Raw genomic sequence first — 25,367 nt, 5'->3', positions numbered from 1 at the left:
TGCCCGCGGTCGGGACCGCAGCCTCCTCGGCACAAGCCTGATGCCTCCGCAGCCCCTCAGCCGCAGTGAGTACAGAAAAGGGACCCACATCTGCCGGGGGGATGTTAATGACACACATTTGTGGCCGCTGCCCGGGCTGCGGCGGCGGCAGCTCGGGGCTCTCCTCCCCCACCCCCAGATTTCAGGGATGCAGAAGCATCTTCTCCCAGCGCAGCCCACGCAGAAGACAAAAAGAAGCAGGTTTGTCTCCAGGTTTCCTTAGAAAATGGGAAGCAAGGTGTATCTCCCAGCCAGAGCTTTTTATGAGCTTTTGTTACATTTGAAAATTACAGACAGGCGAAGGGGGGGGGGGAGGGAATCCACGCTTGTCGGTTTCTGTGTCACAGAAGCGAGGAGATTATCTTCGGATGGAAACTACACGGCACGTTTCTGATAGCCAGATGTGCCAAGCCTTGCTCTGCAGACCTAATTTACAGAGCACCACTGGAAAAAAATTAACTTCTGCCACGGCACTGAGTGGTAAAGATGGCTTCTTGCATTTTGAAGAAGCAGCAAGTACAAATCACCAGGGACATTTTACAGTGCTAAAGGTTACTGCTTGTCATTTTGTACTTTTTCCCAGAATGTTTGAATTATCTTTCAGCACGGTAGCAGTTATAATAATTGTGCAAAGTTAATCTTAAGGAACTACGAGGAAGAGAACTCTCCTATGTTGGATACTTTAGAATAACCTTGACCTTTCATTAGTGCTTATCCCAAAAGATAAGTCATGCAGGGAAAGCAGGGAATTGGGCAAGGCACCTGCAAAAGCATAAATGAAATGTCTCTATTTTTAAACTGGTGTTAAAATGGCTTCTGGATCCTACAAAACAAGGGACACTGAGGGCTAAAAGACAAAATCTAGAGCTCGCTGGCAAAATTCAGTTTGATACACACAGGACCCCGAGTTAATTTCCTCAGCCCAAGATGCATTTTCTGCTGTCATTAGTCCAACCAGCACTGCTGAAACTCGAACTGCCAAAAAGGGTAAATTCCCTCTGAAAGAAACTGAATCAGCCAAAAGTATAATCAGCTTTTCAGGGAAGTACAAGACCACCGAACCATGTTTCCAGTTGCATTTCTTTGTTCCTCTGTAACTGCTTTCTGATACTTGTAGAAGTAATTCGGAGGGCCACTGGTATTTATCAGTATTTTAAATAAAAAAGTTTTATTCTGTGTAGGAAGCGTGAAACATTTTACTTCCCAATGCAGGCACTAAAAGGTTAAAGTCAATTCGCAGCTCCTGGTGAAAGTTTTCCTTCAGCAGATAGTGCCTATCAAGATGGTCTTTCTCTTCTCCTGTTACGCCCTGAGAGCAGGAAACGGGGCAGCATTTATATGGCAACACAGCCCTCTTCGCTCCTCAGGATTAAGATTATTATCACGACAATGATATTTTAATGAACACTTTTATATACGGAGCTAACGAACATTTAAAGGAAAAGATACTCACACAGCACAAATCACAATCAAATGCGATGTCCTGGAGGAACACGGAGTATTTAAAAGCTTTTCAGGGTTTGACCCTAATGAAACACAGGACCGGTCCCGGGTACATGCTGCATTTATATGCAGAGTGTACTGCAGGCCGGAATAGGGGCTTCTGCTGCAGTTAATTGTAATTTTCTGGTGAGGGAGGATCGCATCTTTAGGCCTTAAGTTATTAACATCTATTCTGATGGAAATAAGGACATTTGGATACACTTTGTCAAATCAAAAAGAGCACTTTCTGCTTCGGATCTGTTACCCCCGAGGTGAGGTACCACCACTTGAATATCTGCACTTCTAAATCAGGCATGTGAGGATGGGAGCGTATTGATCGGTCACGAACTTTTGCTTATATTTAGTAACACTGGAGAACAGGCAGAGAAGATTTTCAGTCCATACTAGCTAGAATACCAGCAGGCCTGGAAACCGAGCTGTTAATTGTAAATACTTCCTACAGAACAGATTTTTTTAAATTTTCTGAAAGGAGAAGTACACTCTGGTAGAAAAAGCAGTTTTCTATCTGGACATACCATAGTCCTTAAGGGTGTGACTGTAGGTACACAAACAAAGCTGTATTTAATCTCTCTAAGAGAATTTTATAGAGAACATCTGCTAAAGTATATTTGTTTCATGAGCACTCTAACTTTTAATAATATCACCTCCTTGCACCAACATATATGCTCTAAGTAGTGTGGTGTGTGTGGATTTTTCAGATGTAATTTGTTTTAGCTCCTGTAAAATAAGGGCTGCAGACAAAAAGCTGTGCTACACCATGATACATTCACAGTATTCACAATCCAGCACTGTATGCATATAGTGGAGTGAACAACAATTTCCTTCTTGTACGAGCATTTTAATTTATAGAAACATATTGTTTTGTGTAAAGAAGGTAGTAGATAATTAACTGTATTCATTTAATCTAATTATAGGCCTCTGAGGCAAAAAGCTGACACTTTTCATTGTGGTATATTCAGAGAAGTTAATTGAAAAAACATTGCAGCCACAAGGCATAACATGCCCATCGTGTAGTTGATACTAATCCTTTTCTCAAAAATGGGATGAATCTGATGCTCGCTAGAGATAAGGATTTCTGTTACTCACTCGAGTAAGGCAAAGTCTGGGGAAGCTCGTTATGCAATGCTGCAGTGCACTGCAATATCTCTGCAATTCCAGAGCTAACCACAGACAACTTAATTTGCCAAATTGCGAGATGGTTTTGTAATGTACACAAGTATCTATTACAAATTAAGAAAAGATTGAACACATTTTTAGCTGGGACGTAGGTCAGAATTCGAACAGAGATCTGCTTCAAGAAGCAATAGGTCAATGTATCAACTCTGAGCTCTGTTTAATCTGTAGGAGGAACCAAGTAGTAACAGCAGCCTTACCCCTAGGAGTTGTGATTAGGAGGTGTCATTTGTGTTTTTAAGCTATCAGTATGACAAACAGATAAATAGACAGCAAATCAACACTTGCAACTCCCAAGTATATAAAAATAAATGTATGTCAGACCATTTGCAGTTTCTGGGTAATTTTCCCTATCACCTGATACATACCAACAACTTAATCTTCTGACAGCAGTGCTACTTTCATTCTCAAAAGGAAAGTAAAGCAGCTCAGCTCTGCAAAGCTTGCCTTCCAGCTGACACAGAACATGACGGACCAAACGTGGGGAAGCATTTGCCATTTATGTTAAAGAAATTCCAGCTTGCAAGCTGAATCATCATGTTAGAGGCAAATATCACCGTTTCCCCCTACTTTATCACTGGAAGAGTGTAACTCTGGTGCCTCTGCAGCTTTAGCAGTACCACGGGGCAGGACACCTCCCTCTCCACCTCCAGCTGCTGTGGTCCCTGGCTCCTGCTCGAGTGACCTCCATCGCTGCTCTGCCCGTGGGCATGCAGCGGCCACCCAGCCCTCTCCACCTCTCTCTTCCCCTCTCTCCAGGTGTTGTTGTTGTTCCTGGCTGGTGGGAGAAAAAATTGCAAATTCAGCGCTGCTCATCCCTGCGATGCGGCGTGCCTAATGACTGTGGCGATGGTGGAAGCCCTCTTAGATGACAAACCCCCCCAGTGAAAGGCCATCGGGCGAGGCGCAGGGCCTTGCATTGCTCTGCCAGTGAGAGGCATTGCTGGCAGCCCTACCTATAATTTTAAAATTGCTTAAAATATTTTCAAATGTATTTTGCAGAAATATTTTTTTACTGTGGCTAAAAAAGCAGCATATTGCACTTTAGGCACTTCAAATGTTTGTTAATAAAGTCAGAGGAAGCCTGAAAAGTAAACAGATAGTGACATGCGGTCACCTTAACTCTGGAGCTCTGGCTCAGGAGATCCAGAATATTCGATAAAGCAGCTGTCTAACAAGGCAAAAAGCATGGCTATAGATGCTAGCCATATCCGATTCCTATTCCTATACCATTACAGGTAAATCACAGTTTGCATTGATGTCTGACTCAAAAAATCAGCCTATTCTTAGAGTTCAGTCTGCACTCACTCTCCTCCTCTCCCTTGATGCTCTTAACTAATCTTCCTTCTGCCTGGCGCCTGCCTTCTCTTGCTCCTCTGTGCTGTCTCCAGGTAACTCCCAGCTCTTGCTCTTCCACGCTTTGTTTATCCATCCCTCCATTCCCTGGCTCCTGCCTTCTTGCACTCTTCAGGCTTTCTTTTCATCTCCTAGTTTCCTTTCCTTCATCTGCACACCCACCCTCTTATTTTTTCTTAATTATTTCCTCTGGCATCTTATCTTTATCTCCATTATGCTCATTAACCTCCTTACCTAATATATCTCATCCTTTCCCCATTGCCTAGCAGAATCTCATTATGTATATATGTATAATCTTTTTTTTTTTCCCTAGTCACGAAGCAATGCTTCCAAACTGATTTCTGTCCATGATGTCCTTGTTGTCCTAGGAGAAGTCCTAGCGCCGGTCAGTAATAGTTGTCTCCCTGGCATCTACCGCCTTCATCTCCTCCTTCTGCCTCTCGCTTTCTGCTCCCTCCCATGCTCTTACAGGCCTCCTCCCAAACTCTTTCATCCTCGTGACCCATCCTCCTTTTCTCCCTGCCTCAGCAGCAACAGAAGAAAGGGAGGCGATGCCCGTAGGAGGGGTACCCGGGTCTCACGGACAGTAATCTCTTAGGAACGCAGGAGGAGAAATTGCAGAGAGACGTTGCTTGGTCCCCGCTGCCTCAGGCAAGGAGCGTAGTCGGTTGCTCTGCGACAAAGCTGCACTCGGTGCCGCACGCCATGCAGCCACCGATCGCAGAACGGGCTCCATCAGCCCAGGCTGATCTTTGGAAAATTTAGCTGCCAAAAGCTAACAATTCTTAACAGATCACATGCAAACTGAGATTTTATGGAGTCTTATAACTTTGTTACATTTGGATGCACAGCTGTGAAACCACAGCAATCGTGCTGCCAAATTCCAAGCTGCTGCTCAAAAGGTACATGGATGAAACTGGTCCAGTGATGGTGTTCCATTTCAGATTTCTTCTGCAGAGAAATAGGAATACCGACACTTCTGAATGAAGCAACCGGATTATTATTTTTTTAATATGGGCAAAATATTTTTTTAACCTTGTTCTTGAAAATTACTACAGTGGGTTAGCTGGAAACTGCCAAAAATTAAACCTGGGGCAGATGCTTGGCTTGGAAAATACCAGCCCAAACAGTTACAAGCAACTGAAAACAAGATGTTATTATGAAGCACTGGACAAGATTAAGCAGAGCAGTTCCGTGACTTTGGCCTAAATGTGGAAGATTTTTAAGTGATCTGTAATGAGTTTTTTAATAACAACTTTGTTGAAATAAGCAGAATTCAGATTTCACATTTTTGGGTGAAGACGTTTCCTCTAAAAAGAAAGGTTTTGATCCAGAGTGCTCTGACGAGAAGAGGGAGAGGGAGGCGTGTGCTGGGATTGAGACTGGGAGCACTGGGACTGAGGGCTGGAGCAGTTTCTTTGGCAATGAAACCAACTTGAAAGATCTACAGAAGTGCAGAAATAAATGATCAAAAAGTATTCTGTGGAGATGAAACGTTATGGAGACAGCAGAGGGAAGGGGAGGAAAGGAACGCCTTCTGGTGGGAGAACACCAAGGGAACAGTAAGGGAAGTCCAAATACTTTATTAGCTCTGGGGTCCTTAAATACCCCGGCTCTGCTCCGCACGTGCCGATGGATTAAACCTGCGGAGTGAAGCAGGTACCCTCGTCCCCACGCTCTCGTTGGTGCAGCTTATCTTTACAGCGCCCAGGGAACGAATAACCGAACAGCCCCTAAAGCCGCTCCACATCTCCCATCGTTGACTGTTTGCCTTCATACACCAAACTGAAACCTAGGGCAGTTCAGGAGCTGTTCTATACGTTGAAACCTCCCTTTTTGTGGCAATGCTGATGTATGTCAGGGCGGCAGGCGGGACAGCTGAGGGCATTACCTGTTTCCGTCATCTGACTGAAACGCGCCGCTGCCTCCCTGCTGGAGATTTCAGGAGTAGGTTCACGACAAGGGTTGCAGCAATTACCACTGAATGCTATTTTGCATTTAAAATTGTCATTCCCTTTCTCTGCTGTGGATGAAAATAAGGGAGTCACAGAAGTCCTTTCTAATACACAGTGAACTGCCTGTTAATTTGCCAAGTGCATTCATTATTTTTTTAACTATAAAAGTAATACTTTTAAATTCTTTTAGCAGATCTAATGGATTGGCTGTCATTTTGACTGCACGTTTGCCTAAAAGAGATGTTCTAGCTTGAAAAGAAATTAATTCAGGAAGTCCCGTGGCCTTTGTTTTGCAGGAAGTCAGACGAGGTGAAAATGGTGGTCCCTCTGGCCATTTCGTGTCTATTAGTCTCTGTTTCTCCAGGATTTTAACAGCAAAATTACAGTAATGCTGGAAACTTTCTGTGCAGTTAAAATAGTCTTGCATAGCCTATGTTTGAAGATGTTTGGTTACATTTAAGCAAAATGCTTTATGTTAATGATCATGATTATATAAATTATGGTCAAAATGGTGACCTGTGATAACACTGTATGGAGAATAGTACGAAACTAAAACTTCTCTAATTTAATTTTAAAACATCTGGCTTAGTAAACACAAATTTGAAAATTCATGCTAGGTGCTTGTTGCTTGGAAGAGAAGTTTTTTTGCTTTTCTTAAAAGTGCATGGGTCTAACATGTTCAGATTTCTTTTCAGGTTTAATATTAAGCCTGAGTTGGCAATGCTTGGTTCTGGGACCACTGCAACATTTACATAACGTACCTTACTCTTAATGATATTTTAGGCTCAGCACCTTCTTCCATTTGATACAGTTTCACCTTTTTTTTAGCAGGAAAAATGAGGTTTAAGGATAGCAGAAACATTGGCCTGACAACATGATCTAATGAACCACAAAGCAGCCTTCAAAGAGAAAAAGGAGCAGGAAGTTCTTTCATACCAGGTATTAAAAATAGACTGCACCGAGTCCTGGAATGCACGAGGCGGTTATGTAACGATTTTTCAGTGACATGCATTAGGAAATATTCTCAGTCAATGTTTTCCCTTCCTAACACCCAGTTCACTTCTCTGTAGTTTGGAAATTCTTCCTGTGGATGCTTTTCAGAAGTCTAAAATTATAATGTTCATTTGAATAACCTATCAATTAGCAAGCCACATAATGACACCATCTAATGGTACAATTGAAGTATTTGAATTTAATATACCATTTTCATAATGGTACGATATGAAACACACGATGGAATCCAATTTTATTTCCCCACAAGTTAGACTTGATTTATTGCTGACAATGTAATAATTTTGCACTGGAGGCACCAAAAGAGAGAAATCAGTTTGGGAACATACCTTAAATAATGAGAATACTGGATATCTTGGAGCACTGAGAAGTCATTCAAGCATTTCAAAAAGATTTACGTGTTATTAGGTGCCTTTTCCAAATAAGAGGCATCTGCGGAGGAGCCAGAAGAGCTATATCTAGCTTCTACCATACTGAGGAAACTAAATGGTAAATTATTTTGAAGAACATCTTCCTCAGATGTTTCCTCAGAGACTGAGGGGCTTTCCCAGAGGTCTAGCCTCTGGATCTTTGCAGTATAATTTGAGAAGGTAATAAAGGAGATGGAAAAGAGTTAAAGCCTAACTTTTGGATTTTCACAGTCCTGTTGTTTTCTTGGATTACTTAATGTTCAGAACAAATCTGCAACATCCTTTGCCTATAGCGAGAGTATCATTCAAGGAGGGCAACGTTACTTTCTCGGCTGCCCAAAAGCTTGTCTGCCTTTTCTAACTTGCCTATTAAAAGACACAAGCCCTGCAACAACCTTTAGACTTCCATGGCTGCCATATCACTAACAGTATTCATTTCAATGTATACTTCAAAGACAGTGAAATTCCTCCAGTGAAGACTCACACACCTCTCCCACCACGCTTAATACCTAACGACAGACAGTGCCAGGTTACCACGTATCAAGATGAACCCAGAAGCACAATTACAGACAGTTTTCATTACCCACTCATGTCAGTGACGGACAGCGATAGGAAGAATTACGGTGGGTGAAATTGTGCCCATGTTTTGGCTCCTATTGATAAGTTTTTCCCAATTCAGGTAATGGAGATTAAATATCAGGAGATCTTAAATGGTCAGATATGACCATGGTAGAGCAATATGAGTCTTTTTTTAAGACGAGTAGAACTCCACTCTTAGTGTTGGGTCTTTAAAATATTTTCAAAGCTAAAAATGCAGGAACTTTACTTGCTCCACACTGTTCCCTTCAAGAATAGAGAAAAATCTGATCAAGGCACAATCTGATAAAACATCTGATTTATTTTCTCTCCTGCAGAATGACAGAATTAAAAAATCCACATTGGACGTGAAAAAAAGGTACCCCATTCAAAGTATTTCATTTTGGAAAGATACATAAATAATAAAAGCAGGAGAACAAGTTAGCCTCTTGTAGAGAACCTGTTTGTTTGATAAAATACTAGGAAACATCTTAATTGGCAGTCTGAAAGAAAATGAAATAGGGCATACTGAATCCAGGTCAAAAAGCTATATTGGAAGAAGTAAGGAAGTGAGCATCAGAGTTGAGATAAAAGTTCTGCTTTTCAAAATGACAAACTTTTTTTTTTTAAGATCAAGGTGTCTTTAAGGCATAAAATGAAACAAAAACTGATTAAATTATCAACAAATTCATTTGCTTCATGGATGCTGTTATACAAATACATTTCTGGGAATCCAGTGCCTAAGAAGGAATTTGTGAATCAGTCGGTACCTATTTTTCTACACTGATACATATGCAAAGCTCGAGTTGTTTACGAGGGGAGGAACTCTGTTTCATGCATAGTATTCAGTAGGGCTCCGAATTACAGGAAGACTCTCTCAGCATTCAGCCTGATTAGTTTACATGAACTGAAGCAAATAACATTCTGTATTTCCTTCCATATTTTATGACTATTTTCATGTAAGGAAAAATTCCTTAAATCAGACTTGGTCAATTTTGAGGAAAGGACATTTTACAGCAAATAGAGAATTACAGACTCTTGTTAGATCTAACTTTTCTGTAAGCTATGCTTCACTCAGTCATTTGCAAATATTTCTGAGTTTTATTGGATATATTCACTTACTTTTAAAATGAGATTTGCTGCCACTGAGTTTGATATTCAAGGTCAACATTTCAAATGTAGTTGTAAATGAAAGCTTCTCTTTTGGCTGAATTTAAAACCTCAAGTCTTTTCTGTCCCTAAACAAACATGGGAAGCCTTATTTGCATATTCAGAGAAAAAGTATTTCCTTCTTTTTCCAAAATTTGCTGTAATTTTGCTTGCAATTTTCCTTTTGTTCACATACCTTTATTCTCTTAATTAAAATTGCTGATCTGTCTAAATTAATGAGTCCTAGTATTATATTCATAAATAGGGCAAATTTGATATCACCTATGAAAACCAAAGCAAAGCTCTGCCACACCACATTTTCATCCACTCTTCAGAAAGGCAGAGATTATCCTGTAGCACTTATATATACTATACTTTCATGGTGGGAAGAAATTCTGAATTTTACACTGTTTGCTGGCTACGTACAACAGAAGAATAGACAATACCATCCGAGCTTGGGACAATTAACAGGATGTCTTTAGAATATTTTTATTACGTTAATCTTTTCTTTTGCTTGAGCCAGCATTCCCCTTGAGAGGAAGAGAAATGATGCTGAGACAACTTACTATTGCAAATTAATTGTATGGTCTATTTCCCAAGCATTTAATTTGGCCACAGCAACCTGTTTAACTCAAGACGAGTTGTCAGAAAGTGACATAAAAGAAAGACCAAGTTCTTTAGAGGTGGCCAGTAATTCTAAAGGGTTGAAGGGAAATGGCTGGCATTATTGCTTTTGTCCAAGTCAAGCCTCTTCTAAACAGGGTAAGGGAAAAGCGAGTGATTTAGCCTCACCAAAATTCATGCTACTTGAGATCTTTTGGAAATGTTGACTGAAGAGGCTGGAATAGAAGACTGAGAAAAGAAGTCAGGCTTCATATTGCAAGAGCGTATGAAACATAAAGAAAAAAGCATAAAGAAGAATAAACATATTGTACTTTTCATAACAGATAAGTCCGAAATTTGGAATGTAAGTTTGGGATAGGAATTGGGAGAGATGCACCTGCTTAAACCTGAGCCATCTACTTGCAAGGCAGCTGTCTCTACCTGCACCAGTACAGGTAAGCCTGTTGCAAAAAGGCCAATACATTAGGTCCATGTTGCTTCCAAGTCAGTGGGTCTGAATTTAATCTTTTACAGTGTGGTGGGTTTTTTTGTTTTGTTTTTTTTTTTAGCTCTGGCATTCTAGGAAGTATTTCCATGTGTGTACCCCTTGTCTGAATCCACTCTTGGTATGCGGGCCTCCGCGATTAAGCAATCCTGGATCCTTAACCCATTGCCTCCAACTTTTCCAGCCTGCTGCTTCGGTTCTTCTCTCACAGCTGTATGGATTTCAGCTTTTCAAAGTCCAGTTTGATTCAGTCTGTCAACACAGGAACTTATATTCGGCGTAAAATCTTTTTGGGACTACAAAGGTATAATTTTATAGTTAAATACATCATATTTTTCTGGGAAGACTTAAAGGCAGTGGATAATGGAGACAGATTAGGATTTGGCATTTTATCAGGCTCTCAAGGAATCTCTCCCTGAGTAAACTCTGGGAATATATATTGCTCAGGAAGCAACACTTAAAATCATCCTTGCCATGAAAGAATTCTGCAGAATCCTATAGAAGAAGGTGGTGTATCACCCCAAAGAAGACTTTCACTAGTTTGGTTACTACTTATAACGATGTATCCTTCTATGAAGAAGGCAGGCAGAAGTCAATACTTCTAACAGGGAATTACTCTTTGAGAATAGAACATAGACATTTTAGTTATAGGGAATAGAAGACTAATAGACATGAATGCAAATTTGGAATGGATAAAATACTTATCCTGGTCTATTTTGAAGATAATCAGTTCCCACTTTGTTAGCATGTCCTAGAGATGTCTTATTTTCAGAGAATCACCTTTCACAGTTTTAGATGCCAGAGAAATACGATTCCCAGAAGTTCAGGGATTCCTTTTACTAAACTGACCTTGAAGAACAGATCTGTTTCATTCTGTGCCTAGTCTCTTCTTTTCCTGTCTCCTCTTATCGCTTTTGAGAAGCCAGTACCGTCAGTGACATTCACTCTGCAGGCTCGGTGCTCCCTGCCAGCTTGCCTGCCCTGCAGACGGTGGGCAGGAGGAAACCTCGTAGTGGGGACTGGGCACAAACTTGTTCTAAATGTTGCCCCAAAATCCTAATCTGAATCTTGATACCAGATATCCATTCATTTATTAAGAGCAAATACAGCAGACAACTAACGCTGCACTTTTTCTATTATTCAAACCTGCTGCTAACAATGAAGAAGATGATGTCATTCCCTGGATGTGACAAAGGACTAATATTATATGCAGTAAAAACAATGAGTCAACAGTTTCTATGCCCTTGAGGTCAAAGCATTCAACAGTTTTGAAAGTAGACTGTTCTTTTTGTGCACAGAGCTTGTAGTTGTATATCAATACAAAATGTGTAAAATCAAGATACAATTAAAAAAAAACCCAACATTTTTTTAAGTTTCAGTCAGAGTGTTATTAAACTCAGGCTAAAAGTCCAATTGAAATATCTTATAATATAAACTATCTGACAAAAATTTTCCCCAGATATGTTAAGTATAACATTGCAAAACACTTTTTTTGGTCAAAAATACATTATCTAAGTTATCATTTGTACAATCTTGCGAGGCACTTGGCAATCACAATTCCCAGTAATGTTAGTAAGAACTGTGAGTATTCATGTGGCAACTGAATAATATGAAATGTTCTGGAGATATTTTGTAATGGTCTGAGAGATAAGAAAGACCTTTTGCATGGAAATATGTTTTGAGAGACAATAGAAAGCAAGGAGTCTCGCAACCAAAGTTTCCCAGATTTTCTGGAATACACGAGGTATTGACCAAATCCTGGCCGTCTTTAACCACAGCTGCATCTAGCTCAGGCTAGTGCAAGAAGTGCCTAGTGTTGATACAGATCCTTTCTTCAGTAAATCTAAAATCATTACGGAGGATTGTTATCCTCCTCATACAGACAGTGAAACCAAAGCACAGAGAAGTGGCAGCTCAAGGTCATTTAAAAATCAGGAGAGTTTGGAAAAGAACCCAGATTTCTCAATTCCCTGCACTCTGTCCACTGGGCTTCATCGCCTCGCTGAGCATCTGCTCGATACAGCTCCTTTTTGAAACTAGATAAAATTGAACAACATTGAGAAGTTTTCAATTGTCATATTGTTGTCTATAATAATTTTATTTTGTGGAAAAATAGACTTGCTTCATTAGATCAGGCTGCTGACACAGGATCAAGTGCAAGGGAATCCCAGGCCAGCTGCAGTCTCTGTTCCTGTTGTCCTTGCAGACCAAATTCAGAGACAGGAGAGCAAACTGGATTATATCTAGATGGGCTTCTATATACAAAAAAATATCATTTTGCCTGCATTGATGCTAGCTGGCAATGTTTTGGATTAAAATGAGCCCTAGTGTGGAATAAATAATATTCAGCATCCTGACAATTAATTGAAATTAAACCTTAGACTCTGAACCCCAAGGAATTTCTTCTGGCACACTGACAAAGTGCTAGACAAAGTTTTCTCAGTTTATGCTGACCACTTTATTGTGTCACCTCAAATAATTGCAATTGGGTTCAGACATAACTTGTACAGCAGATCCCAGGCCCAAGTGATTACTTACCCAAAATATGGAAGAGCGCATCTGGCAGGCTAGCTGGTCAGCATCCTGACAGCTTTATTAAAGAAGTAAATGTAAGAGGCATGGCTCAATCTGATCTTTACACTCTGTGTCTTCTAATGCTTAAGAAACTCTTATCTTTTAGATATTTAAACCAAATATTTAAGCCCTTGTCGTGGTTTAACCCCAGCCAGCAAATAAACCCCACGCAGCCGCTCGCTCACACACCCCCCCCCGCCCCCCCCCTCCCGGTGGGATGGGGGAGAGAATCGGGAGGGCACAAGTAGGAAAGCTCCCGCGTTGAGATAAAAACAGTTTAATAATTGAAATAAAACGAAGTAGAACAGTAAGAATAACAATGAGAACAACAACAACAACAGAATACACAAAGCAGGCGATGCACAATGCAACTGCTCACCCACCGACCGTGTGTCACGAATGGGGGGCAAGCCCCCCCCCGGTTTTTATACCGAGCACGATGTCACATGGTATAGAATACCCCATTGGCCAGCTGGGTCCACCACCCCGGCTGTGCTCCCCCGTCCCGGTGCAAGCACCACCCAGCAACAGCCAAAGCATCAATGGGCCATCAAGGCTCCTTTCACACCGAACCCAAAACACAGCACACCCCCCAAACTACTGGGAAGAAAGTTAACCCTGTCCCAGCCAGAACCAGGACAGTATCCACCCCTTATTCTATACCATCTACATCATGCCCAGGTCTCGCATTTTCCCATACATTCCAGTTAGTCACCACTACTTTTCCTACCTTTTGATATATACGCACACAGAGATATCATTCCCTTAGTCCATGGGCCATCCCTCTAAAACGTCCGTTGAGTTCATTTAGTCCATGACTTCGGGTTCCATCTGTTATAACAGTCCTTCAGGGCAGGAGAGATGGTGTGTGGTGTTGGGCTCTTGCATGCGGAGGCCAGTTCTGGGTGCTCGTCCGGTTCTATCATCGTTGCACCTTGCTCAGTTTCATCAGAGTTCATTCTACATTAATCTGGGTGATTCTTACTATAATACTGTTAATATGGCATATGGTAACCATAGAAGTGATGACATACAGTATTATATAGTAACTAATATCATACAATTCAGTTCATTGGCTATTTTCACCCAAAGTTAAATCCCCTTGAGGTACACACCGGCCTTCCCCATCCTTTCTCATCACCCACCAAGTGCACCCAGGTCCCTGAGCAAAAGCAATCCCACGGATGGGTTTTCCCTTGCCAGAAGCAGGAGCAACCCAGACCGTCTTCCCCAGCATATTTCTCATATGCACGACAGGGACTTTATCCCCCTCTACAGCACGTAAGGGTTTGGATCGGGTAGGGCCAGCTCAAGTGACAGATCCCCTAGTGTTGACTAACCAGGTGGCCTTTGCTAAATGTGTGTCCCAATGCTTGAATGTCCCACCACCCATTGCCCTCAGTGTTGTCTTTAGCAGCCCGTTGTATCGTTCGATTTTCCCAGAGGCTGGTGCATGGTAGGGGATGTGATAGACCCACTCAATGCCGTGCTCTTTGGCCCAGGTGTCTATGAGAGTGTTTCGGAAATGAGTCCCGTTGTCTGACTCAATTCTTTCTGGGGTGCCATGTCGCCACAGGACTTGCTTTTCAAGGCCCAGGATGGTGTTCCGGGCGGTGGCATGGGGCACAGGATATGTTTCCAGCCATCCTGTGGTTACTTCCACCATGGTGAGCACATAGCGCTTGCCTTGTTGGGTCTGTGGGAGCGTGATATAATCAATCTGCCAGGCCTCCCCATATTTATACTTCAACCATCGTCCTCCATACCAAAGAGGCTTTACTCGCTTGGCTTGCTTGATTGCAGCGCATGTTTCACATTTGTGGATAGCTTGTGCAATAGCGTCCATGGTCATGTCCACCCCTCGATCACGAGCCCATCTATATGTTGCATCTCTTCCTTGATGGCCTGAAGTGTCATGGGCCCACCGAGCTATAAATAATTCACCCTTATGTTGCCAGTCCAGATCTACCTGAGCTACTTTGATCTTAGCAGGCTGGTCCACCTGCTGGTTGTTTTGGTGTTCTTCAGTGGCCCGACTCTCGGGTACGTGAGCATCTACGTGACGTGCTTTTACAGTCAGGTTCTCTACCTGGGCAGCAGTATCTTTCCACAGCGCGGCGGCCCAGATGGGTTTACCTCTGCGCTGCCAGTTGTTCTGCTTCCACTGCTGCAGCCACCCCCACAGGGCATTTGCCACCATCCATGAGTCAGTATAGAGATAAAGCACTGGCCATTTTTCTCGTTCGGCAATGTCCAAGGCCAGCTGGATGGCTTTCACCTCTGCAAACTGACTCAATTCACCTTCTCCTTCAGCAGTTTCTGCAACTTGGCGTATAGGACTCCATACAGCAGCTTTCCACCTCCGATGTTTTCCCACAAGGCGACAGGACCCATCAGTGAACAGGGCATATTGCTTCTCGTTTTCTGGCAGTTTATTATACAGTGGGGCCTCTTCGGCACGCGTCGCCTCCTCCTCTGGGGATATTCCAAAATCTTTGCCTTCTGGCCAGTTCGTGATCACTTCCAAGATTCCTGGGCGACTGGGGTTTCCTATTCGGGCCCGTTGTGTGATCAGCGCGACCCACTTACTCCACGTAGCATCGGTTGCGTGATGTGTAGAGGGGACCCTCCCTTTGAACATCCAGCCCAGCACCGGCAGTCGGGGTGCCAGGAGGAGCTGTGCTTCAGTGCCAACCACTTCCGAAGCAGCTCGAACCCCTTCATATGCTGCCAATATCTCCTTCTCAGTTGGAGTGTAGCGGGCCTCGGATCCTCTATATCCCCGACTCCAGAACCCTAAGGGTCGACCTCGAGTCTCCCCTGGTGCTTTCTGCCAGAGGCTCCAGGTAGGGCCATTCTCCCCGGCTGCGGTGTAGAGCACATTCTTCACATCTTGTCCTGCCCGGACTTGGCCCAAGGGCTACTGCATGAACTATCTCCTGTTTAATTTGTTCAAAGGCTTGTCGTTGCTCAGGGCCCCATTTGAAGTCGTTCTTCTTCCTGGTCACGTGATAGAGAGGGCTTACGATCTGACTGTAATTTGGAATATGCATTCTCCAAAAGCCCACAACGCCTAAGAAAGCTTGCATTTCCTTTTTGTTAGTTGGTGGAGACATGGCTGTTATTTTATTGATCACATCTGTTGGGATCTGACGACGTCCATCTTGCCATTTTATTCCTAAAAACTGGATCTCCTGTGCAGGTCCCTTGACCTTACTTCGTTTTATTGCAAAGCCGGCCTTCAGAAGGATTTGGACTATTCTCTCCCCTTTCTTGAAAACTTCCTCTGCTGTGTTGCCCCACACGATGATGTCATCAATGTATTGCAGGTGTTTGGGAGCCTCACCCTGTTCCAGTGCGGTGTGGATCAGTCCATGGCAAATGGTAGGGCTGTGCTTCCAGCCCTGGGGCAGTCGGTTCCAGGTGTACTGGACGCCCCTCCAAGTGAGAGCAAACTGTGGCCTGCACTCTGCTGCCAAAGGGATGGAGAAGAAGGCATTAGCAATGTCAATGGTGGCATACCACTTGGCTGCCTTTGACTCCAGTTCGTATTGAAGTTCCAGCATGTCCGGCACGGCAGCACTCAGTGGCGGCGTGACTTCGTTCAGGCCACGGTAGTCTACTGTTAGTCTCCACTCTCCATTGGACTTTCGCACTGGCCATATGCGACTGTTGAAGGGTGAGCGAGTCTTGCTGATCACTCCTTGGCTCTCCAGTTGACGAATGAGCTCATGGATGGGGATCAGGGGGCCTCGGTTGGTGCGGTATTGCTGCCAGTGCACTGTTGTGGTAGCGATTGGTACCTGTTGTTCTTGGACCTTCAACAACCCCACAACAGAAGGATCCTCCAAGAGACTGGGCAAGGTGGACAGCTGTTTAAGTTCCTCTGTCTCCAAGGCAGCTATACCAAAAGCCCACCAGTACCCTTTTGGGTCCTTCAAATACCCTCTCCTGAGATAGTCTATGCCAAGGATGCACGGAGCCTCTGGGCCAGTCACAATGGGGTGCTTCTGCCACTCGTTCCCGGTTCGACTCACTTCGGCCTCCAATACAGTTAACTCTTGGGATCCCCCTGTCACTCCAGAAATACAAATGGGTTCTGCCCCTTTACAGCCTGATGGCATCAGGGTACGCTGTGCACCGGTGTCTACGAGAGCCTTATATTCTTGTGGATCTGATGTGCCAGGCCATTGAATCCACACAGTCCAGTAAACCCAGTTGTCCCTTTCCTCCACCTGGCTGGAGGCAGGGCCCCTCTAGTCCTGGTCATCATATTCGCTATCCACTTCTTGTAAGTATGAGTCAGAAGTCCCTTTGTTAAGGTCGGAAGTGGAATCAGCCCTTCTACTCTGTCTGGGGAACTCACTGGAGACTGGAGCAGCAGTTTTCCTGGAAGAACCCCCTTTTGTGGTTGTTTTCCCTTGCAACTCATGTACCTGTGTCTGTAGGACTGAGGTAGGTTTTCCATCCCACTTCCTCATGTCCTCTCCGTGGTCATGCAGGTAAAACCACAGGGTGCCCCGGGGTGTGTACCCACGATGTCTCCTCTCTTGAGCAGAGGGACGCTTGCTCCTAATGGCTGAGACACTGGCCCGTGCAGGTGGGGAGCAGGACATATCCTCTTTGAGTTGCTGGACCTCCTGAGACAGTTTCTCCACAGCAGAGACACAGGCCCGTAGGGAGGAAGAGAGGCTTTCTTCATATTGCCGGAGTTGGCCAGCCAGTTCATCCACTGTTTGCTCCTCTCCACCTCTCCAGGTCATTATTGCCAATGAGTTGGCATGTGACGCTGGTGCGCTCCGTACAAACTTCTGCCACATGGGTCGGGTGCATTTGACTTCATCTGGGTCTTTGGATAACTGCTCGTTGTTCAGGTCATCATAAATCACCTCCAGCACGGCTAATTCCCTCAGGTACTGGATACCTCTCTCCATGGTGGTCCACTTGCCTGGGTGGCATATAACATCTTCCTTGAAGGGATACCTTTCCTTCACACCTGACAGGAGTCGCCTCCAGAGGCTGAGGATTTGTGCCCCTTGTCCAATGGCTTTGTCAATGCCCCTTTCCCTAGACAGGGATCCCAGCTGCTTGGCTTCCCTACCCTCTGGTTCCAGGCTAGTGGCCCCGTTACCCCAGCACCGGAGCAGCCAGGTGACCATGTGCTCGCCTGGACGACGGCTGAAGTCTTTTCGCATATCTCGCAGCTCCCCCAGGGATAGGGATCGGGTGGTCACCATCTTATTTACGGGTTCTGCCTCCTCCTCCTCCTGTTCTCCTGATGGCCCTGGTTCATCTTCATCCCTTACTAGACGAGCTGATTTTCTTGTGCATTTTCTCTTTTGTATAGGGGCGACTGATACCGGCATGGGTTGGTTCTCTATCGCAGGGGGCGGAGTAGCTGCTGTGCCTGCCCTGGGGGGTGGGGTAGCCGCTGTGCTTGCCGTGGGGGGTGGGGTAGCCACAGGGCCTGTTGCTTTGCCATCAGCTGCAGAGACGTTTCCTTCCCCTTGGGGGTTCTGACTGGTGTTAAACAGGGCTCGGTAGGCGTGGGCCAGGCCCCAGCACATTGTGGTGATTTGTGTCTCCCTAGAACGGCCAGGGTGACAGCATACTTCTTCCAAATATCCTACTAATTTTTCAGGGTTCTGCACTTGTTCAAGGGTAAAGTTCCAGAACACTGGGGGTGCCCACCGTCCTAGGCATTTGCCCATGCTATCCCACTCGCCCTGCCACTCATAACTATCCAGCCTTGGGGCAGATCTCTGGATGACATTCTTAAATTGCTTACGAACCTTGGATAAAATGATAACAATATTCCCAAGGAGCACCAATAGATGTACCTTAACTACCCAGGGATGTTCAAGGTACTGGCAAGTTATTTTAACAAAGGAGATGACATCATAGAGAAAGGTAGCGAGGGTGCCATTCTCTATTTCCTCCATAAAAAATCTCTCGGAGGAAAAGGTATAATTGCTAATGGTCTCCATGAGGTGGTACCTAAAATACAGAAACGGCTTCATTACGAATCCCAAATACCAAATAACCCCCAATGCCAGCATTTTAGTAACAGATCTCCCAGGCAAAACATCATTAATCACTGCAGAGCACAGCAGACTACAAAACCCAACTCCAATCTTTAACAGGTACAGCAAAAACAGGAGCATGGTGCAGAACAAATTAATATGTTAAGAGATATAAATTCCTTAATATGCTCTAATTAATCTGTCGTTATCTCAACCCTTCGCCGCCCCACATTGGGTGCCAAAAAGGACTGTCGTAGTTTAACCCCAGCCGGCGAATAAACCCCACGCAGCCGCTCGCTCACCCCCCCCGCTCCAGTGGGATGGGGGGGAGAATCGGGAGGGCACAAGTAGGAAAGCTCCCGCGTTGAGATAAAAACAGTTTAATAATTGAAATAAAACGAAGTAGAACAGTAAGAATAACAATGAGAACAACAACAGAATACACAAAGCAGGCGATGCACAATGCAACTGCTCACCGACCGCCGACCGCGTGTCACGAACAGGGGGTGAGACCCCCACACACCTGGTTTTTATACCGAGCATGACGTCACATGGTATAGAATACCCCATTGGCCAGCTGGGTCCACCACCCCGGCTGTGCTCCCCCCTCCCGGTGCAAGCACCACCCAGCAACAGCCAAAGCATCAATGGGCCATCAAGGCTCCTTTCACACCGAACCCAAAACACAGCACACCCCCCAGGCTACTGGGAAGAAAGTTAACCCTGTCCCAGCCAGAACCAGGACAGCCCTAAAGACATCTCAGGTGTTTTAGAGTTATGTCACACTGCTCAAGCAAGATGAGGAAGCTTCTGAGTTATCCGACAGTCACAAGGGCTCCGCAGGGTTCCTCGCAAGCGACAGAACTCACAGGATTTTAATGACAAGGACTCTTTAGAGCACTTCAATTGAAACATGTACATTTCCACTCAAAATTCAGTGACAAGTTGCTCTTATAAACTCAAAGAAAATCAGACAGATTTGAGACAAGCAAAATGAAGTCACCAAAGTAACTTACCGAATTTCCTCTGGATATCTCGAGCTAATTATAAATCGTATGGCATGCGGAGTCTGGTATTTTCATTTCCATTGTAATTGATCCTCCATAGTCATGATTAGGGAAGTACACAAAGATTTTGATGTCATGTGAAAGAGTGATGAAATATATTTCCCATGGGAAACAGACAGACATTAGAATCTCTTTTTGAAGTTGCGAGATGTTTTTGCAGCCAACATCTCTTACTGCTTAATGAAAGCCAACATCTGAACGTACTGCAGAAAGATTCACACACGCTGCAGCCGTGTTAGGTGCACTGTTCAACAGAATACATATATTTGTTCCTTTGTCCCTTGTGACTCACACAAATACAAATATATTTAGCTATATTAAAGGTAAAGTTATTATTGGTCTACTTAATAAGTAGATTTATGAAGAAAAAATAAACATAGGGGCTCATATCCTAGTGTGTTCCAAGAAGGGATCTTTACCTGACCTTTCCTTTTAAAGCCCTGATCCCAGCAACAAACTTTGAAAACTTGCATAACATTAAGTACTCTAAGTACTATTCAAGCCACTCCTTTGTTAAACAGGATATTACAAGTTTAAACTAGGGACCAAGATTCCTATTCAGGAAAATACTGAAGATCATATTTAAAATTAAACATCTCTTCGTATTATCTTGTAAATTGAAGCTTACCTAAGCAGGTGACACTGCCAAAAGAATATTATAATGAGCCCCCTCCCAAAAGCAAAGGCATATTAATATTAACTTTGAGGCATCAGCCACCTTATTATTTCAAAATTTTGCCTGTAGTATGAGATCTAACAAAACGAAAGTTCTGTTTAGTGTTAGTTTGACTGTCAGCACAAAATTTTCAGACCAGTAGCATTTATAAATGCATAAAGACAAATGTATTCTTAATGTTAAATAATATAGATAGAAAACAATAAAAAGTTTTTCATGAAATCGTGAAGCAAATCATTAGGCTTTGGGCTAGTTTGTATATATGTTTATCACATCACCATTAGATCTGTTAGTAGGTCAATCCTTTACTGTATGTTGCAGTGTCTGTTTAGAACCTCTCCCATAACTATCATTTCAACAAACCAATTTACACAGTATAGCATGATATTATTGATCTGCAACAGTATCACAAGCTCCAGGATTATGAACAGGAAAAGTATCAAATAGCATCAACTCTAATTTTGATTTTACCCCGCAATATGATTGACATCATGCTGCAGTATGGATATAGATTTAGCTATGGCCCAGGGGTTTACACTTTTGGGATTTATTAACTTGTTTCGCAGTTCTACTGTTACTTTTCTCATGTATTAATACAGGCAAGACTGTTTCATAATATTAAAGAAAAAAAACTGTTTAGCTGGAAGGCCTTTTGAGAGAACATTGTATGCTCTCCTCTAAGTATTCCATAAAGTTAAATCTTTGTCTTATTTTCTCTTCCCTGGTAATTTTCTATTGTTGAGAGGAATAAGAGGGAAACTTTATACCAATTTTAATGTATTTTCCCTGGTGAAACAAAGTAAGAAATAGACATAGTATGCATAATATGTTAACTATGTTTTGTCAGTTAGTCTTGCCTGTGGAGAAGAGATCGGCATACAAAATCTGATAGATATTCCCTCTTTCTTCTGGACAGATCCATACCCCCTTCCAGGAGGGAACTTGGGAGACCCCTGACTTAATGAGTAATTTTCCCAAGTGCATAGATAGGTCTGAAGCCTACGCTGTAAAAGAGACAAGGTGAGAGAGTCTCTGAGAGGGGCTTCAACGTACACTATCTCCAGCTGCAGAGCCGAGGATGAACCCAAATCCCGCATCCCGGGAGCAGCAGCAGGAATGGGTGCCTCTTTTCAAGTCAAGGTTGGAGCCAATCTGTTCCTGAACTGCAAGATGGGGCAGGGGATGTTGGATGGAGAACAGGCTTGTTCCTGAATCCTAATACCAGACAAGCAGGCATAGAGGGACTTCAGGTAAATGGGATGGTGGGTAGACTTTCTCTGTGCTGAAGAAATAGGGCAAGACTTTAAATGGGATAATTTTGCCTGTAGAATATATAAACTGCCCTATCAGGTCAAATTATTACCCACTCACAGCATTCTACATAGCTAGAACGGTATTACTCATTCTCCTCGACAGAAAACTAGTACTGTGGTTTTGGTGACACGCTGAGAATTTATCTTGATCTTTCTTGTGTTTTCAGATGGAAATGTACTGTCTCCTTCCTGATCTTGGATTAGAGTCCACACTGAAAAAAACATTTTAAAAGTGATTAAGAATAAAAGTTTATGTGGATTTATTTGTAAATGCTGGTTATGGGCCTCCCATAATGAATCAGCTTTTTTCCTAAAAGTCTTTCTAAGTACTAATTAGGCAATTGTCTATTTTCTCTTGCAAATGCCATATTATGTATGAGTTTTTCAACGAGAATAAAATATTGCTTTTTAAACAGGAGTGGATGTTATCACTTCAAATGTGCTTATATGTATTTCCTGTGCTTAGATATAGCCTAGCAATAACAATACCACAATTACCAGAATGTATAATCTATAACGTAGTCCTGTGTAAATCAACACAGAGCCGAACGAGTTGCACACATCCTGCAGGATACCACTGCCATTCTAAATTGTTTCCGGTTACCACTGTGCATCTGCAGGATGATTTCTGAGCCGTGCTCAGACTGACTCCTATCTTAGAATGCTGAAAGTTACCTCCTTCTAATATTTAATGGGATCTAAATATAGGTATAGACAGAGCTAAAGCATGTTTTGTTCATGACTGCCTAAATGGGAAACCACAAAACCAGACTTAAAGGCAAAACAGTTTTGATGTTTTAAAAATACCTACGGGATTTCCAACAAGGACACAAAATCATTGCAAACATTGCAAGGGCAAATGTTCAGGATTTCAATTCCGTTGTTAAATTACTAAAATAATGCATAACTGGGTTTTACATACAGTGGAGACTTAAATGTCTGATCTCAGATGTTCTGCCATTCCCTTTAGAGCAGAGCATGATTTCTTCTCTATGTACAATATCTGAAAAATACACCTTTTTTAAAGTAATTTTATGAAGTCAGAGAAAAAGTAAAGTCCAAACTAAAACAGAAATACGTCATTTTAATTGCAACACACATTGCAGCCATACACTCAGAACAATCTTACAGGAATACCCTGACCGAATGTCACTGTTGTGATTCAGTTAGTCCAAACTAACTAACTGGACTGACTGACTCAGAAATTAAATCTAGTTGACCTGACTTTGTACTTTTAGTTAGTTCTCTGATTCTGACTTTTCCAAACAGATGTTAAAACAAATACAAAGTTTTAAAATACTGTAAATCACTTTAAAACATAATTTAAAAATATGATCCTTTAAAAAAAAAGAGGTGGCAGTTGTGTTATTTGACAACTTTTAGAATTGGACTCATTAAGCCTCTAACTCTCATTCTGCTTTATAGCTGGGGGACAGACCATCTTTCATGGATATATATAATTTCCACTGAGTCTCTTACAAGCCACCAGAATTTTAGTATGTTTTAAAATAATAATATAGCAATTTAGAGAAAATATATTATGCAAAACCTGTTATTTTTCTCTTTCTGATACAGGTCTACCATACTAAAAAGAGATTCTAGCAGGAAGCAACAATCAATGCAGTGCTTGCTTGAAAGGTATTTTAAATTATCCCTTTTTCTTCCTGCTTTTGGTACAAAATAACGTGATGAATAAATGACTCAAATTTAATCTATCCATTGCAGAAGCTCATAGAGAATATTTATTGTGTTAGCATGCATACCTGCATTGCAGAGGTCATTGAGGAGAGCAGGGCAGGGGTGCAAGAAGCAATCATGGCCACGTGGCCAAGGGTAGCTGAAGAACTGCACACACACGTGCCGAGAGGAATGACCCAGCCCCTCTGCACTTCAGCTCTTCTGGAACATGCAAGTCTGCTATAAAACAGTGTAGTCATTCAGATCCACACAAAGAACTTTTTCCTGTAAGTTTTACTGTCTTTTCTGTACTGGGTGGTTAATTCATGTACCCATTTTACATTCCCTGTTATTGCCTTTTACTTTCTCTGGTCTGATCTTGTGTAGAAAGATGCTCAGAAACTTGATCACCTGTACTAAACATAGTTTGGGATGGCTGCCTTTTTAACCACGATTCAAGAAAAAAAGACTACTACTAAATCCAGTATATATACTAATCCAGCTGCTCTCATACCAGGTCCCTCTGTAAGCACTTCATACCCCTTTGGAATTAATACGCAACTGTACCTTATCATTTGACAGGGTAATGGGGAGCCTGGCTATCCCTCGCTGAGAAAAAACTCTGAAAATTAGGCTACGATGTGCCATAGCCATACTAGGGTGACTGCATGGAAGCTGACTTAGCTGAAACTGCGGATGAACTATTCTGCTTGTCCGGATTCAGGCCGACTCCTGCGGTACTGCTGAAGCGATCTAGACATACGTGCTCTCCATGAGAAGACACATCCGTGGGGCACAGCGTTTGCACTGGTAACCCTGCTAGGACATACACAGCTCTGCTGGTCTTAGTCTCTACGGATCCAGTTCTTCATTCTTCATCAGCCTGTCTAAATAACCCTGAGCCGTCTCTTCACTGTTGTACGTGATTTTGGGCTGTCACAGGTGTGTGGGTGTTGCTCCCACGCAGACAACAGACAGACCCAGCTCTGCTTACACATGAGTGATTTAAAAAAAAGCTTGCAAACCTGTGATGTCATTAGAAATGCAGATGATATTATGCTTATAAAATAATTATTAATTCTTTAATGATACTTTAGTCAGTTATAAAAAGCAGGTAGAATTATCAAATTATATTTGTCTTATTTATGGCTAACTTTTTAGCTGTGGCACCACCTTGTGGACATTACTACATGGAATGAAAAGTGGACTAGTGGCAACAAAAGCAGCTAAAACAGAGCAGGCATTTTGGAAAAACAAGAACTATATTCACGCATGATTTGCTAAAGCAGAGTAAAATAACGAAATTAAAAAACCGAGTCCTAAAAATCCACTTATGAAATAAAATGTATAATAAATATTGTCATCAGTGTACTCAGTTGTCTTTGCAGTTTTTACCAACTCTTCTGAGCATCAGCCAAGAGGAGTGGTAGCCTTCAAAACTATTTTTATTTCTTCTTGATTGATTAACTAGCAGCATCTGAACCCCAGTTCTGTTGTTGCTGTGCAAACAGACATGACTTGTGCAAGTATCCCAAGCAACAAGACTTGCAAAATCAGAACCATAATACCGAACACATGGAGAAAACCTTAGGTCCTACCCGTAAATGTAAAGTCAACAGTGAGATTAGTGTCCAAGCTAACCCACAAGATAAATAATCTCTGACAGATAGGAACTGGTGGATCTTTTAAATGCTTGCTAAAAACAAAACAAAACAAAAAACAAATTTAAATTTCACTCTGTTGGCCATTAGATTCCC

The 25,367-nt window shown here is 42.7% G+C and overlaps 1 long non-coding RNA gene across 1 annotated transcript; it reads left to right on the top strand.

Annotated features, from left to right (window-relative positions):
- The first annotated feature begins 1 nt into the window (after position 1).
- On the top strand, positions 2-24,980 carry LOC142085244 (uncharacterized). The gene is made up of 7 exons (XR_012674592.1): positions 2-65; positions 6,855-6,965; positions 8,362-8,402; positions 10,120-10,230; positions 21,537-21,870; positions 23,509-23,571; positions 24,193-24,980. It is a non-coding gene; the product is annotated as an uncharacterized LOC142085244 (long non-coding RNA).
- Positions 24,981-25,367: the final 387 nt, after the last annotated feature.

Source organism: Calonectris borealis, chromosome 8 (assembly GCF_964195595.1).
Source record: "Calonectris borealis chromosome 8, bCalBor7.hap1.2, whole genome shotgun sequence".
NCBI classification, from domain to species: domain Eukaryota; kingdom Metazoa; phylum Chordata; class Aves; order Procellariiformes; family Procellariidae; genus Calonectris; species Calonectris borealis.
This window is presented reverse-complemented; position numbering and strand designations above follow the sequence as displayed.